Here is a 16,604-nt window from a genome sequence, read left to right on the forward strand (position 1 = left end):
ATATATATATATATATATATATATACTTTTGAAGGCCAAATGACGCCCCTGATTGTAACAACGCATCTTGTAACACCCATGACTGGGTGCCGGTGCAAATCTCCTCATTTAACACCGAGAAATTAATCTAGGCTCTAGGGAACTCAGAAAAATCCAAGTTAGAGAGTGCTGGCTGTGGAGATTGAACCAGTGACCTTCGACATACAAAGCCATGTCTGTCAGTCGAGCCAATAAAGGTAAAGATAAAGTTGGGGCATACGCTATAGCAGCGCGTGGCCTCGGTGCTCATCTCCGTAACATTGGGCCTTGAGCCTGTGGTGAGGGAGCCCATTACCCAGGACACAGGGCCAGTGTGACATCCGGGCTACCACAGTTTCCCCAGGTAGTCATTTATCGACCAGCCCGAGAGGGAGGATGATCAGCTGGGTGAGCTGCACGCCGACTGCCCAGGCCGGGATTCGAACCCGGGCCCGCGTAGAAGCCAGGCATGCTGACCACTAGACCACGGAGGCGTATTGGAGCCCAATCTCAAGTGAACCCACTCACAATGGCACACAATTTTTTTTCCGGTAAATTTTGTGCTTTGAATGAATTTGCTAATCATTTCTGTCGAAAAACAGCACAAATTATTTTTCACCCCTTCCACCCTAACCTCCTCAGTAATAATAAAAAAAAGTGACAAAATCATAGCCTTGAGGCAGTAATATTCAGCCCCAGCATCAAAAAATTATACTGCTGCCCTATGAAAGGCATCTCTAAACTCCGATGAAGTAGGTGGTGACTGGTGGAGCAGCTTCATTGTCATCCCTTGCAGTGGCAGGTGTCATTGGGCCAGCAGATGATGAAGCAGTGGCTGGTGTCATAGGGCCAGCAGATGATGAAACAGTGGCTGGTGTCATAGGGCCAGCAGATGATGAAGCAGTGGCTGGTGTCATAGGGCCAGCAGATTATGAAACAGTGGCTGGTGTCATAGGGCCAGCAGATATTGAAGCAGTGGCTGTTGCCGGAGCAGCTAATGGTATCTTTTCCACAAGTAATGAACAATGTGCTGGGATGGTCTCTAGCAATACTGATAAAGTGTGTATCTACAAAGAATATGAATTTAAGGGTAATTAATAAATTGTTTTAATAAGAATATAAAAGAATATAAAGAATATAAAAATGTCATTGTTATGATGGGGCAGGGGTAAACCAGTGTATGCTGTGAGGCCTTGGTGTGGAAGTTCCCTGCCTGAACTGTGCAGCTAATCCCCCATACAGTGAGGGCCTTTTTTACTCCCTCAGGGGCTGTGCAGCTGAGAGAGTGGTGTACATGAGTGTGAGTGTGTGAGTAAGTGTGTGCCTGTCTTGGCTAAAACCCTTCACTGGGGGAAGACAACCAAGGTATTTAGATAGATTGATAGTCATTGACAGATGAACATTAAAAAAAATTCTATATCAAATATGCAGTTCACTGCTATGAACTTATTAACTAAAGGCATTGTGGCCAGTATAGCTGCATTATGTGAGCACATAAAAAACTAACTAATATATGTTTTACATTTAAAGACATAACAACTAAAAAAATTACCAGTCTGCCGCTGCTCATTCTTGCACTTGGCAATGCAAGGCTTTGATTTTTGTTGTACGTTGTACCAACGCCTCTCACAGTCATCCTGCGTACGGGGTCCACTCCCAGGGAAGGCACTGTCAGGGTATAAATGTGAAGCAAGTTTCTTAATCGTTTCACTATGGCATGCTTTTTATTTCCCATAACTTCTCCAATAACATTTAATACATGCTGTGATGGAAAGCTATCAGTACCAATATTTTATTTACATGCATCATAAGACATTAACATTTTAGTTGTTATGAACATGGCCATAAATACTACTTTTCATTACCTACTTTTCTAAAATGCTTTTCTCTAAGTAGGAGGATATTACACAATACAGCTATACAAAAAAATTCAAAGCATTAATCTTAATTCAATTCTTTTGAGTACTTCTAAACTAAGATTATATAACCAGAAACTGTTTGACCAATGATATCAAAATAATATTTTAATATTACTTTACCATTCTCATCAAATATACCTATTCCGATATAGTCTAAACATAAAATATTTGTAAAGTGTTGAGAGCCTGGCATGCCCAACCCACCCCCAAAAAATCTAAATAAGGAATAAATAAAATAACAGGTAAATATGACTTGACTCTCTTATACTAACCCCCTTTCCACCCTAACAAACTTGGGGACCTACCATGTTAGGTTAGGACGTGTTTGGTAGGACATGTTTAGCAGGAGTTGGTTTAGTTATGTTAGATTGTTTAGGCAGTGGGGTTGCAACAGAAATGGTCATGATGATGCTATTCACATGGAGCAGTAGGAATAAGTATGTCCTGTTTGGAAACTCTGTGGTTGTGTTTGTACACAAAATACCCATTTGACGAGGTTAGGTTAGTTTGCAAGTTACTTGAATCATGGATATGTGAATATGTAACAAAAAAAATAAAAGCGTTAACCTTAATTTCATTATCTTGAGTACATTCCAATCTAACATTATATCACCATAATCTGTTTGGCCAATGCTATAAATATACTATTTTAATCTTACTTTACCATTCTCACAAAGCCTACCCATTCCCATATAGTCTTGACATAAAGTACTTGTAAAAGTGTCCATAGTCTGGCATGCCTAGCATCCCCCCCCAATAAAAAAAATAATAAAAAAATAAAAATAAATAAAGAATGAAAACAGGGCAAATATGCCATAACTATCTATACCAACCCCCTCTTCCCCCCCAACAAACTTGGCATGTTAAGTTAGGATGTGTTCGGTAGGACAGGGCAGGTTTGGCATGGTTGGGATTTAGTTATGTTAGGTTGTTGAGGGAAAGGGGGTTGTGGCAGAAATGGTCATAATGAAACTATTCAGATACAGAATGAAAAGGTATGTTCTGTTTGGAAGGTCAGTGGTTGTGTTATTATGCAAAAAATACCCAACTGATTAGGTTAGGTTAGTTTGTAAGCTGATTGAACCATGGATATGTGATTACCAACCTTGTTACAGCTTCTGCCACTTCAGTCCACGCTCTCTTCTTATCCTCAGGGGTGATACTCTTCCTAACACCCTCTGATTATACGTATTTTTCTTGAATTTGATGTAAGAAGACCGTTTCATCTGGCGACCAATTAAACTTACTCCTTTTCTGCGCTGGTTCTCCGGCCCGTAGATCATTGGGGCAGATGACGTAGTTATGGTGCGGTAATTTCAGCAGAGCAAGTCGTGACGCAGGCAGGAGATAAGGGTATTGACGAGTGACGGGTAAAAACAGCCTTTGAGGCTGCTTCTATCTGCCACAAAACTCAGTATTTTCTTGTGTTTGCCATTTATTATGTTTCTGTTGTACATTTATACATCTTTTCTTTATTTTTCTTTTGAAATATATACTTAATTCATGTCGGATGTTTACGTTTTGCACGGAGGCGTCCTTAGCAACGAGCCCGCCATAAAGAAGAAGAAGAAGAAGATAATAGTAGCCAGGGATTTGCTAATACCTACACTCAAAGTTGACGAGGATAGCTTTTACTCTTAATAATTTGAAACTATTAACTTTGATAGTAACTTTAAGAGTAAAAGTTAATAGCTCTCGAGGATACGGGCCCAGGTTTAGACTCGACAAATGTAAATCGGTCCTAAACTTGCATCACGCAGCTACATTAGTTCCATAACTCCAAACTTAATTTTTTTTTACTTTAAAACGTGCACATATCATTTCCTCGTGCAAAATAATGCATATTTCTTTTTGTTTTTAACGGACAGTTCCTACAGTTTTTTTTTCCTATTCCGGCTTTCCCTTTCATCCGATAATCACCGGGCACCAATATGTGATGTATTATTTACGTTATTCATCATATTGCGTTGTCGGATACCTTAATTTTTAGTTTTTGCTCTGACAGGAATCTTTTAAAAATCGATTACATATGAGTCTAAACCTGGTGTACGGGAACATTAGAAGTGGCATCTTTGGAGACATTTCATTTCCAGGTCCGTTGTTGTAACCCGCAATCCCGGGTCACACAGGGGCGACGACACACTGTTTGTATTAGTGACACTTGACTTAAAATTCTAGTACTTTAGGAGTATTTAAAGGAGTTCGTAAATGGGGTGATGAAACGGTGTCGCCTTTCTTATATGTATTTTATTCTACCTTAATACTACTTAATATTACAGAGGGTAAAATATTGTTTAAACCAGCGACTGGCTTACTAGACTCAATGAGTCTTCAGGTTTTCTTTCTGTGGTTACTGACGTTAACACTGGTATAATATTGAGTAAAAACTCACACAATAAAGTATCATAGAAATATAATCCTAAGTAAAACTAAGATAATAGAACACAATAGATATGTTAGATACGCTTTCCTCTATGGTACCACATTACTCCATACTCACAGTAGCAACGATGAATGTTCTACCCATGTTGTCTAGGGAAGGACAACTGAGTGTCCAGCAACGAACAGAGTGCTGGTTGATCTGAGGTCAAGCCTGGAGAAATGCTTCTTATATAGGCAGACATCGCGAGGGTAATACGTCAGGCGTGTGAGTCATACATCAAACTCACACCGAGCTCATACAATAATCTACCTAACCGACATGCTTAATTCACGCGGTGACGCAGCTTTGTTTTCATAACATTTTGTTCCGCGGTTGATCGTGTTTTAGCCGCGGTTGATTGTGTTTGGCTTAGAGAGATATATAGGTTGGTGTGTATAGGTTGGTAAATGAACAGTGGGGACAATCATGTGTTGGAGTCCGTGTTGTGTTTTAGCGGTCGATACCGCTGTTGTCATCGGAAAATATTGCCGGTGAAGATGATGATGACACGAGTGGTGTCGCGGCTCGCGGGGCACCACACCGTAAAAAAAGTCGAGGAGGCAACGAGCAACTAGAATCTTAAAACCGAGATGATTGACGTGATTTTAACGGATGTATGTCTATTTTTAAAGAAATGGCAGCCTCAAGAAGGTAATGTAAATGCACAAACTGAACTATTTTCCTGCTCCGTGCACCATGTTTAGACTCCAGCAAATGTAGCGTGAGGCAGATTTAGACCACCGATTATTTAATCAATTGCATCATGGAACGTGTCTAGACGAACTAATGTAGCATGACAAGTGTCTAGACTAAACAAATGTAACATGACAATTGTCTACACCAAACTAATGTAGCATAAAAGTGTCTAGACCAACAAATGTAGCTATCAACTGGGTTTGGACCACCTTACCACGCTGGAAGCCAATTTGTCCCAAGTTTAGACCAAACTAATGTAACGTGACTTTAACCTGACTTTCACAGACAGGTGTGACAGGTAAATTTGGAGACTTGACAATTTTCATGACCAAATCATGACCCAGGATACGTCTCCATCCATAGAATAACTAATTGAGAAATTTTGGATAGAAATATTCCTTTTTTAATGAAAAAAATCACGAATATTTAAACTTTTTTGCGTGCCATTTAGGAATCCTTTACGGCAGATTTTTTTTTTTTTTTATATGCTATAGTAGCCCTATGATGATTGATTATTATAAAGGAGAAAAAATGGTGGTCTCACTGAAAATTTAGAGATATTTAACTTTGAAATATCGTTCTAGAAACCTAAAAAACTACATTTATTCAAAGTTTTATTTATATATATATATATATATATATATATATATATATATATATATATATATATATATATATATATATATATATTTAGTTAGAGAAGACGGTGCATAGTCGATTATATATATATATATATATATATATATATATATATATATATATATATATATATATATATATATATATATATATATATATATATATATTTTTTTTTAGTTGAGAGAGACGTGCATAGTCGATTAAAGTAAGCTCAAATTGAAGAAGATACGATTATAAATAAGAATTTTAGGGCGAGTTGTTTTTTACGCAAATTTCAATTCTTTTTTTTTTTTCGTGGATAAGCCTTTTAGGTACTTCCGGAGCGCGTGATTAACGGAAAACTGCATGCTTAGACTTGTCCCCCAACATGTAATGGGTAAGATTTATTCACACAGTGTCTCCCACAGTGTTAAGACGTGCGTCTGCTCTGCTCTCCTCAGTCAGGGTAAGAAGGGGCGTGATACTTTTTTTTTTTTTTTTACTTCAGTAAGTAAAGTGCTTAACTAATTTCGGTGCCTAACATCAGCAAGAAGTGTACCAAACTAAGAAAATAAGTGTTATTCTGATTATAAGTGCCTGCTGGTCGAGGCATCGTGACGTGTGACGCGAGTGATTTTGTTAATGTACCTTTCCGTCGATTCACCCTATCATGTGATCCAAGTTATTACTTCTATTTACATGTTCGTGTAGAAGGAAACAATACTTGTGATAACCGTAAAAAAAAGTAAAGTGAGGAGCATACGCATTTGCTGCGCGTGGCTGCGGGAGTTCATCTCCCTTTGAGCCTGTGGTGGGAATAAACCCTTTACCCAGGGACAGAAGGCCGGTCTGAATTACGGGTTGCCGCAGTTTACCTTCCCGGGAAGCTGGGGAACAACCCCTGACTGATACCCGGTACCCATTCACTGCTGGGTGGACAGGGGCAAGGGATAAGGAGTCTGTCCATCTGACTCTGTTCCGCCCGGGGATCGAACCCGAGACCTCTCGGTTGTGAGGCGAGCGCGCTACCATTACACCACGGAGTGATTGCTTTTATTTGCCTGTACGTCGAGGAAAATTAATGTTTTTTTTTTTTTTACAGCAAAGGAGACAGTTCAAGGGCGTAAATAAAAATAAAACAATAATGAAAAAAAATGCCCGCTACTTACTGCTCCTGAATAGTAAACAGGAGTGGCCAAAAAGAGATATCGAATTCGGGAGGATAGGTGTCCTGATACCCTCCTCTTGAAAGAGTTCAAATTGTAGGCAGGAGGAAATACAGATGAATGAAGATTGTTCCAGAGTTTACCAACGTGAGGGATGACAGAGTGAAGATGCTGGTTAACCCTTGCATAAGGGGTTTGGACAGTATAGGGATGATCTTGATCAGTAAGTCATGTGAGACGAGGCCGCAGGAGGAGGAAGGCATGCAGTTATCAAGTTCAGAAAAGCAGTCAGGTGAAAAAATCGATAGAAGATAGAGAGGCAACATCGCGACGGAATTTTAGAGGTAGAAGACTAGCAGTAAGAGAAGGAGAGCTGATGAGACGAAGAGCCTTAGACTCCACTCTGTCCAGAAGAGCTGTGTGAGTGGAGCCCCCCCACACGTGAGATGCATACTCCATACAACGGCGGACAAGGCCCCTGTATATGGATAGCAACTGTGCGGGGGAGAAGAACTGGCGGAGACGATACAGAACGCCCAACCTCGAAGAAGCTGATTTAGTGAGAGAGGAGATGTGAAGTTTCCAGTTAAGATTTTGAGTTAAGGATAGACCGAGGATATTTATTCCGAGAATATTTAATGTTGAAGAAGGTGACAGCTGAGTGTTGTCGAAGAATAGGGGATAGGTGTTTGGAAGATTGTGTCGAGTTGATAGGGGGAGAAATTGAGTTATTGAGGCATTGAAGGACACAAGGTTCCTTCTGCCCCAATCGGAAAGGATAACAAGGTCTGAGGTTGAACGTTCTGCAGCCTCCAGTCTGGAGTCATGTACTACCTGTTGGGATGGTCTTCTATTGAATGAAGTTGAATAATGCAGAATGGAGTCGTCGGCGTATGAATGGACAGGACAGTTTGTTATGGAAACAAGATCATTGATAGGTTTAGGGGAAGAAGAGTGACCGTCTACCACCGCAGATATAGAACGGCCGGACAGGAAACTGGAGATAAAGGAAGAGAGTGAGGGATATAATCCGAAAAAGGGCAGTTTAAAAAAAACTTGTGCCAGACTGTATCGAAGGCTTTCGATATGTCTAGCGCAATAGATACAGTTTCACCGAAACGGCTAAGAGAGGATGACCAAGAGTCAGTTAAGAGAATAAGAAGATCTCCAGTAGAACGCCCCTTGCGGAACCCATACTGGCGATCAGATAGAAGGTTAGAAGTGGAAAGGTGCGTTTGAATCTTCCGGTTAAGGACTGATTCAAAATCTTTAGATAGACAGGAAAATAAAGTTATAGGGCGGTAGTTTGAGGGATTTGAGCGATCACCCTTCTTAGGCACAGGCTGTACTAAGGCATACTTCCAGTAGGAAGGAAAGTAGATGTTGATAGGCAGAGGCGGAAGAGTTTGACCAGGCAGGGTGTCAGCACAGAAACACAGTTATAGGAGTTATAGGAGGCACTCCATCATGTCCATAAGCCTTCTGAAAGTTGAGGCCAGAGAGAGCATAGAAAACATCATTATGAAGAATTTTAATAATAGGCATAAAGGAGTCAGCGGGGGGATGAGTAGGAGGAATATGCAAACAATCGTTCAGGGTGGAGTTCTTACATAAAGTTTGAGCGAAGAGTTCAGTCTTAGAGATAGATGAGACGGCGGTGATGCCCTCAGGGTTAAGGAGAAGGTAAAGAGGAAGAAGTGAAAGCAAGGTTTTGGCATTTTCTATTGATGAAGGAGTTTTTTGTTAAGTCGGAGAATAGATTTGGCACGATTCCGGGCAGAAGTATAAAGATCATGGTTAGCAGGAGTGCGAAGGCTCTGGTACCTTTTGTGAGCTGCCTCTCTATCTCTAATAGCATGAGAACAAGCATGATTAAACCAAGGCTATTTAGCATGAAGAGTAGAGAAAGAACGTGGAATGTATGCCTCCGTTCCAGAGACAATCACCTCGGTGATGCGCTGGGCACACACAGATGGGTCTCTGTCCTGGAAGCAGTAATCATTCCACGGGAAATCGGAAAGTACATCTTCAGGTCGTCCCACCGAGCTGAAGCAAAATGCCAGAAGCATCGCCTCTTCGGTGGGTCCAGAGGATGTACAGTAGCGATAGGACAGGATACAGAAATAAAGTTGTGATCGGAGGAGCCCAACGGAGAGAACAGTTTGACAGAGTAAGCACAAGGGTTAGAAGTAAGGAAAAGGTCTAGTATGTTGGGCTTGTCTCCAAGACGGTCGGGGATACGTGTAGGGTGCTGAACCAACTGCTCTAGATCGGTGAGTATAGCAAAGTTGTAGGTTTGTTCACCAGGCTGGTCAGTGAAACAGGATGAAAGCCAAAGAAGGTGGTGAACATTGAAATCTCCGAAGGTGGAGATTTCATCGAAGGAGAGTGGGCCACCACTTTATAGTTCATATAGTCAAAGAATTTTACATAGTCAGTAGAGTTAGGTGAGAGATAAACATCACAGATGTATTTAGTAATAGAATGACAATGAAGTTTTAGCCAGATGGTGGAAAATTCAGAGGAGTCAAGGTCGTGCATATATATATATATATATATATATATATATATATATATATATATATATATATATATATATATATATATATATATATATATATATATATATATATATATACTAACAGGGTCTGGACTCCGATGACTTCAAGATCATGGGGCGTGACGGGTTCGACAAGGAAGACATTCGCCGAGGGGAGCCCCATAGGGAGAGGAAAGAATATGAGCTTATTACTTGATACCCACCAGTTACAAGAGAGGGAAGGAGAACAGAAAACACTCAAGAAGAAGAAGAAGAAGAAGAAGAAGAAGAAGAAGAACACTGAACAAGAAAATCAAGAGGGGGGCAGGCTGCCTACAAGGGGAAAGAACATTGCGGTACTTCAAGATAACTACAAACAAGAAGAGAGAAGAATTAACTACAAACAAGAAGAGAAAATTAACTACAAACAAGAAGAGAGAAGAATTAACTACAAACAAGAAGAGAGAAGAATTATTCAGAAAGCAAGAAAGAAAGAAAGAAGAAATTAATTCAGCTTAAAGCGAGGCAGGCAATAGACAAGAAGCTTGAGGTAGCCCTCAAAAAAGTAAGTGAAGAAAAACCAGGCCGAAATAGCCCCTCCAGGAACAGAAAAAAAATCAATGAAGGAGGGAAGAAGAGGACACTGTGTCCAGTGCCAATGTGCACATCTAGTGTTATCAATATTCACAGGCACATGGTGATGACGCACAGCGTCCTCACTGAAGAAGAATTAAAAATGATGATCCATGTTGCCAGCGGCGATCAAGAAGAAGCCGGCCCTTCAGGAGAGAAAACATCACATGAAGAGACCTTAATCTCTTCTGAATCGTCTGATCATGACGACGATGGTACAACTAAGAAAAAATATGATGCGCATGTCTGCCCCCCTCTTGAAAAAAAATGGCCAAGATACTTCAAAAAGAGCAACATATTGGAGAAGAAGGGCAACCCTTTAGCGGAATGTACCATATGCAAGGTAAGTAGGTTTTGGAGGACGTCGAAGTAATGGGTCCCGGCAGAGACGACAACACACTGACGTCTTCCGGAAACCCGGTAGCGCAGGAGACCCAGAGATGACGCTCCTGAAATGGAGAGTGAACTTGGTTAGAAACAATTTCAGGTTTTGAAAGCTCATATCATGAAACCAGTTCCGCTTATACTCATTCTAATTCAGCTTCGGTGGCCCGCTTCTTCTAAGGCGTTGACACTGTCTCCAGCCTGCTCGTGAGTTTCGCGGTTGCTGTGCTCGCCAGCGACGACACAACACTGAAGGCATTGGAGGACGTCGAAGTAATCGATCCCGGCATATACGACAACTCACCGACGTGTTCCGGAAACCCGGTAGCGCAGGACCCAGAGATGACGCTCATGAAATGGAGGGTGAATTTGGTTAGAAACAATTTCAGGTTTTGATAGCTCATATCATGAAAGCGAGAGGGTGGCTTCTGGAGGCTGTTGTTCAGCCTCGATTAGAGCCAGCACATCGTCTGCGTCGCAGTCTCTCTCCTCAGGTTGAAAAGCCTCAGGTTGAAGAGCCTCTCGTCTGTCGGCCCTCATCTTTTTGAGCTTCTCTACCACGCTCTTACCTGGTTTGATCTTACTAATGTAATCGTAATATCTCTCTTCGGTCTGCAGAGAGCCACAATTTTGGTCTTCCGTCTCCTCAAAACGGCCGAAATTTATGAACTTCACTCCCACCATAATTGTGAGCAATGCGTTTCATAGTCTTTCCTAGATTGGAGACGCTCAATTTATAGCACTGCTCTGCTGTGTACGATTTCCTCGTCAAGACCAAGCATTCCGGCCTCAGCAAGAGACAACGAGTGGCCGATAATACTACATATGCGTCAAGGGTCTTCTTCTCTTTCATCGAGAAATACAGCGAGCCTGCAAGAAAAAAACTCAATATATATATATATATATATATATATATATATATATATATATATATATATATATATATATATATATATATATATATATATATATATATATATATATATATATATATATATATATATATATATATATATATATATATATATATATATATATATATATATATATATATATATATATATATATATATATATATATATATATATATATATATATATATATATATATATATATATATATAACGGTTTGTCTTTCATTCAGCATCAACATCATTATAGTGGGTTCTGACCTAGCGCAGTGGTTTTATGTCGAGCTATGAAGGTATCCTTCCATCTCCATGCCGATGAACTCCGACAGCCTAAATTCAGTGAATTCCATCAGCTGTCGGAGTGACTTTATCAGCATGAACGTGGCCAGCACGTCCCGCAGATCCGTGAAGTCTGAGAGCGCGCACGGTCTGCAAGCTTCATTGTCTAGGCAGGCGACTGCTGCGCCAAGGGAAGCGTTGGGAAAAGGACCCTGGAACAACTTTTCTACGTCAGCCAGATCAATGTTCTCCGACTCCTTTTTCTTCCGCTGCTCGATAACTTCTATCTTCTCTTCCTTATGTTACTATTATGTTTAAAGACAAAATAACCTATTAGCGGCGCCCCATTTCCGCCAGAGAACAATACAAGCATATACATATATCAAATTTGTGAATAATCACGGACAATAATAGTTTTCAGACGTTTGACCATGTTTAGCTTCTCCTCATAGCTGATCCTGTACAGTTTCTCAGTATAAATCACCATAAATTCAACGGCCCGGGTGCATGCTGCCACAATATTTCGAGCGTAGTTCGCCCTGCATACAACCATTTTGCTCTTTAGATAGCCGCGTGGCTTGTCTATGTCTGCAAAGTGCTTGTATACTCATGGTTCTCAGGATCTCTTCACCAACAGCGTGGTTTAAACTGACCATGCAAACTTCAACTGTCAAATATCCATGGGCAAGGGATGTGTAAGCTCTCAAGTATTCTCCAAGGCGTTCTAAAAAAGCTTTGATGCCATCCCATATCGTAACCTTGACATCCCCACTGGAGACGGTCACAGTTGACTCTCTCTCTCTTCATCATCAGAGAGAGGTTGTGAGTCTTTCATTATCCTGGCATATTGCGCAATTCTACGTTTGACGAGGTGAACACTCACAACGTGAACGCCTGTCTGTCTTGTCGCAGACGCTGCACTTTGTCGTACGGTATCGAAGCTTGCGTTTTTGCTTCTTTGGAGGAGACTTCTTCGGCTTGACACCTTTCGTTGTTGTGCGCTGAAGCTTTGTCAGCTATCTGTGCTTTGCCAGCACTTTTGTACGATCCGACTTCATGAGGTACCGGTGGCAATTGACAAGGTGGCGACTTCAGTTCAGAGATTTGCCAGTGCACCCGGCCATTGGGCATGACCTCCTGTAAAGAAGAGACAGGTGAGTGAGTGTATATGGATGTATTATAATACTATCAGTCCCAGCATTTTTGTAGCAACTGATCAAACTTTGTGTACCCCTAAATACTCACGGTTCCCTGCTGTTAGCCACTGTAATTCTTGGACGGGCCCGGTGTTTGCCAAAGCGTTTCGCCAGTTTGACGGCCTGTGCCTTCCTCACAGATTCCCAGAAGTCTTGTGCCACCTCTAAGCACACTCACTGCTTCTGTTTTAACATGGATGCAGCCAACTCGTGGACCTTAATTTTCTTCGAGAAGAATGCGCCGATTTCGTTCAGAGTTGGGGGTTTCCCAACTTTCCCGAATAGCTACTCGTCCAGGTCGCTCTCTCATGCCCTTCGAGATGTTTCTAATCTATTCATGATCTCTTCAGAAATGCTTCCACTTGTAGAGGCAACTACATCCACCTCACCTGGACTGATTTTCTTTGAGGCACGACTTCCTTCACTCGTGTCCCCCGTTCCAGTAGTGGAATCTGTTGAGAAAGGAAATTTATCACATACACACTCATGAATATACGATACTCATATGTTTTAAATTCATACAACAGTGGCCATATTCATACCGTCAGTGGAGTCTTTGCCACATGGACGGGACTCCTCCGATGGATCGGGCTCCTCCGCAGTGACTTAGTTGCCAGCTGCAAGAAAAGAGAACCGTAGGTAAAGACGAGTGAGATACAGAGTTAGACGTTGAATGGGTAGTAGCACGTATGTGTGTCTGTACTCACATGGCACTCCCAATCCAAGAGCCCTCATCCTCCGTCGTTTTTTTCTGATGTTCACTGAAGGCTTTCACTGCCTCCTCCTCCTCGGAGGCTAAGGACTGCTTCGACCTCTTTTGGGAAGAAACATATTCCTTGACAGTGAACGTCTTAGCCTCGCAAGAATCGTCCACAGTCGAGTCTGAAGCCATGATCCTGGTTGGTTAATTATTTACCCTGTAAGCTGTAAGAAATGAAAAACTTAAAAGTTTACATATAGCACAGAGTAAAAATATTAACCTACGCAAGGTGCAAGGTAGGTGGTTTGTAATCAGTTTTCCTTCTCATGTAGGATAACTTGGTCCACGGCATAAATATGCACCCTTTACTAGGGCCCTCCCATCCGCCAACCGGGAGACGCTCCCCTACGCTTTCTAGCCACAACACGGGGATTATTTTGGGTGTGTTATTTTTCCAGAGTTCCGAACCGAGAGTGGACACGTAGCGACAACAGCAGACGAGGAGGCAGCCCCGAGACCATCTAAAGGTGAAGTCCCGAGACCTTCCCGCTGTGTTCATAAGCTCCGTGTCACCGACGTACGGGCCCACCAGAGGCGTGACGCGGTCGGTCATCATTCATAGCTTTAAGGGAACGCCCGCTATATACAACAGGCGAAACTCCCTAATGCGGCCGATGCCAGCATGAAGCCAGCCACTTCCAGAGGAGGAGGCGGTGGCGTTCACGCTGACAAAGCCGAAGCATGGATACTCTGTCTTAACACAAGCCGATGCATAAGTCGACAACTGGATTATAACCGACGACATTGCGTGCGGGGAGGGTGTCAACATCAAATCTAAGGAAGTGTGGGAGGCCAAGGCTTAGCCCGCGGGGCGGAACTGCTCATTGGTGGTCGTCCTTGTGGCTATAGCTCCCCGAAGGTTACAGGTATCTCTCCATATCCCGAGCAACCACAAGGTAGCCATGAAGCTGGTACACCTCGACAAGGTTACACAGTCCCTTGATCTGGTGAGGAAAGCCCCAGAGCCGTACCAGTAGAATGTGGTGTGTTACAACCATGCAAATAGTTGATCTGTCCACCCATAAGGAACGACCATATGTTCACAATCTGTTAATGCTTCTTGAGTCTCATAGGGTATCACGGACTCCACTCCTGGTGGTCCCCGTCCACCATTTTTTGGGAACAACGCTTTTGTATGAATTTTGTACCCATAAATCATCATTCTTTGCGTGATTTTTTTGCATAAACTGATGTATCATCAGCCCGCAATTAGTCAGGCCTTCATGAGTCTAATACTGCATCACATACTCCACTCCTGGTTCCAATTTCTTGGAAGCACGCTTTTGTATTTTCTGAGTTTTTTGCCCATATTTCATTATTCTTTGCGCGTTATTTGCCAAATATCAACCCGCAAGCAATCACGAGGAGTCGCAGCTTCTCATGAAAGAGACGCGGGCAAAGCAAGGGTGTCAACATCAAATCGAGCTGAGAACGAGGAGGAGTGCCAGGTGGAAGTGAGCGATGCCGAGTCTTAGCCCGCGTCACGTTACGGAAGCTCTGCCTGATAAAATGCCCTGTCGCGAATAGCGGCAGGTTCTCATGAAAAAGAGAGGTTTGTGCGGGCAAGACGAGGGTGTCAACATCAATTCGAAGGAGGTGAGCGATGCCAAGTCTTAGCCCGAGACAGGTGACGGTAACTCTGCAAATTACTTCGTGTCCTACCCGGTTCTCTTACCAATAAAACCTTATGAATATCGCCCTTATTAAAGCCCTTCAACCATTTATAAACTTCGATCATGCCTCCACGCACCCTTCGCCTTTCTAGAGAATGCAAGTTTATCTGTTTGAGTTTTTCCTCGTATGGCAAGTTTCTCAACCCCTGAATCATCTTAGTCATCCTCCTCTGCACTGATTCTAACATTTTGATTTTCATTATGTAGTAAGGTGACCAAAACTGAACCGCATAGTCAAGATGAAGTCTAACTAATGCTAAATATAATATGAAGAAGACTTCGGCGCTTATGTTGCTTAGCTCTTTGAAATAAATCCCAGTACCGTATTTGCTCGATTTCTAGCTCACTAAGACCCCTAAATCTCTCCCGCACTCAGACCTGCTTATGAGAGTGTCATTTAAGCAATAGTTGTGAGAGGGGTTGTTCCTACCTACACTGAGAATACTGCACTTCCCTTCATTGAACTCCATCTGTCATTTATCTGGCCAGTCATACAATCTGTTTAGTTCATCCTGGAGAATACTAGTGTCCTGATCCGACTCAATTACTCTACCGATCTTGGTATCATCTGCAAACTTACTGACATAACTACTAATTCCTGTGTCTAAGTCACTGATATAAATAACAAACAAAAGTGGACCTAATACCGAACCTTGTGGGACCCTACTCGTAACACATCCCCAGTCAGATCTTTTACCATTGATTTGCACTCTTTGCTTCCTATTGCTAAGCCACGCTTTGACCCAGTTCAAAACTTTACCCTCTACTCCTTGAGCCTGTAATTTAAGCAACAGTCGTTGGTGAGGAACTTTGTCAAACGCTTTACTAAAATCAAGATATATTACATCATAATTTTCATCTCTGTCTACCGCCTCAAATATTTTATTGTAGAAGGACAAGAGATTGGTGAGGCATGACCTACCTTTCGTGAACCCATGCTGCGAGTCGTGAATTAAGCTCTGTTTCTCTAGACGCTCCCGAATATTCCTGGCTATTATGGCCTCCACTATCTTGCCTATAACCGATGTTAAGCTAATTAGACGATAGTTTGAAGCAGCTAACCTGTCCCCCTTTTTGAAAATCGGCGTCACATTAGCTACTTTCCATAGGCTGGGCACATAACCAGTATTTACCGACTTCTTATAGATGTCGGTCAGTGGGTCACTGACTGCATCACCTAATTCCTTTAATATCCTCGGAAATATCCCGTCATGACCTGGCGACTTATTCTTCTTAAGCTTATCTATCTCATCCTGAACTATTTGTCTGGTAATGATTATATCCCTCATTTATCGATATCCCCGCCCTCGTACACCTGAGCCCTTTCTGAAATAGTCGTTCGATCCTCTTGTGTGAATACTGAAAGGAAGTAGTCGTTCAACAATGTGCTC

General features: G+C 42.0%; 1 long non-coding RNA gene across 1 annotated transcript; it reads right to left on the minus strand.

The window, feature by feature from the left end:
- Positions 1-339: 339 nt before the first annotated feature.
- Positions 340-3,106, minus strand: LOC126992236 (uncharacterized). The gene is made up of 3 exons (XR_007746379.1): positions 3,043-3,106; positions 1,571-1,686; positions 340-1,085 (listed from the first exon to the last, which is right to left on the minus strand). It is a non-coding gene; the product is annotated as an uncharacterized LOC126992236 (long non-coding RNA).
- Between the last annotated feature and the right edge of the window lie 13,498 nt (positions 3,107-16,604).

This window comes from Eriocheir sinensis, unplaced genomic scaffold (genome assembly GCF_024679095.1).
Source record: "Eriocheir sinensis breed Jianghai 21 unplaced genomic scaffold, ASM2467909v1 Scaffold422, whole genome shotgun sequence".
In the NCBI taxonomy this organism is placed as follows: domain Eukaryota; kingdom Metazoa; phylum Arthropoda; class Malacostraca; order Decapoda; family Varunidae; genus Eriocheir; species Eriocheir sinensis.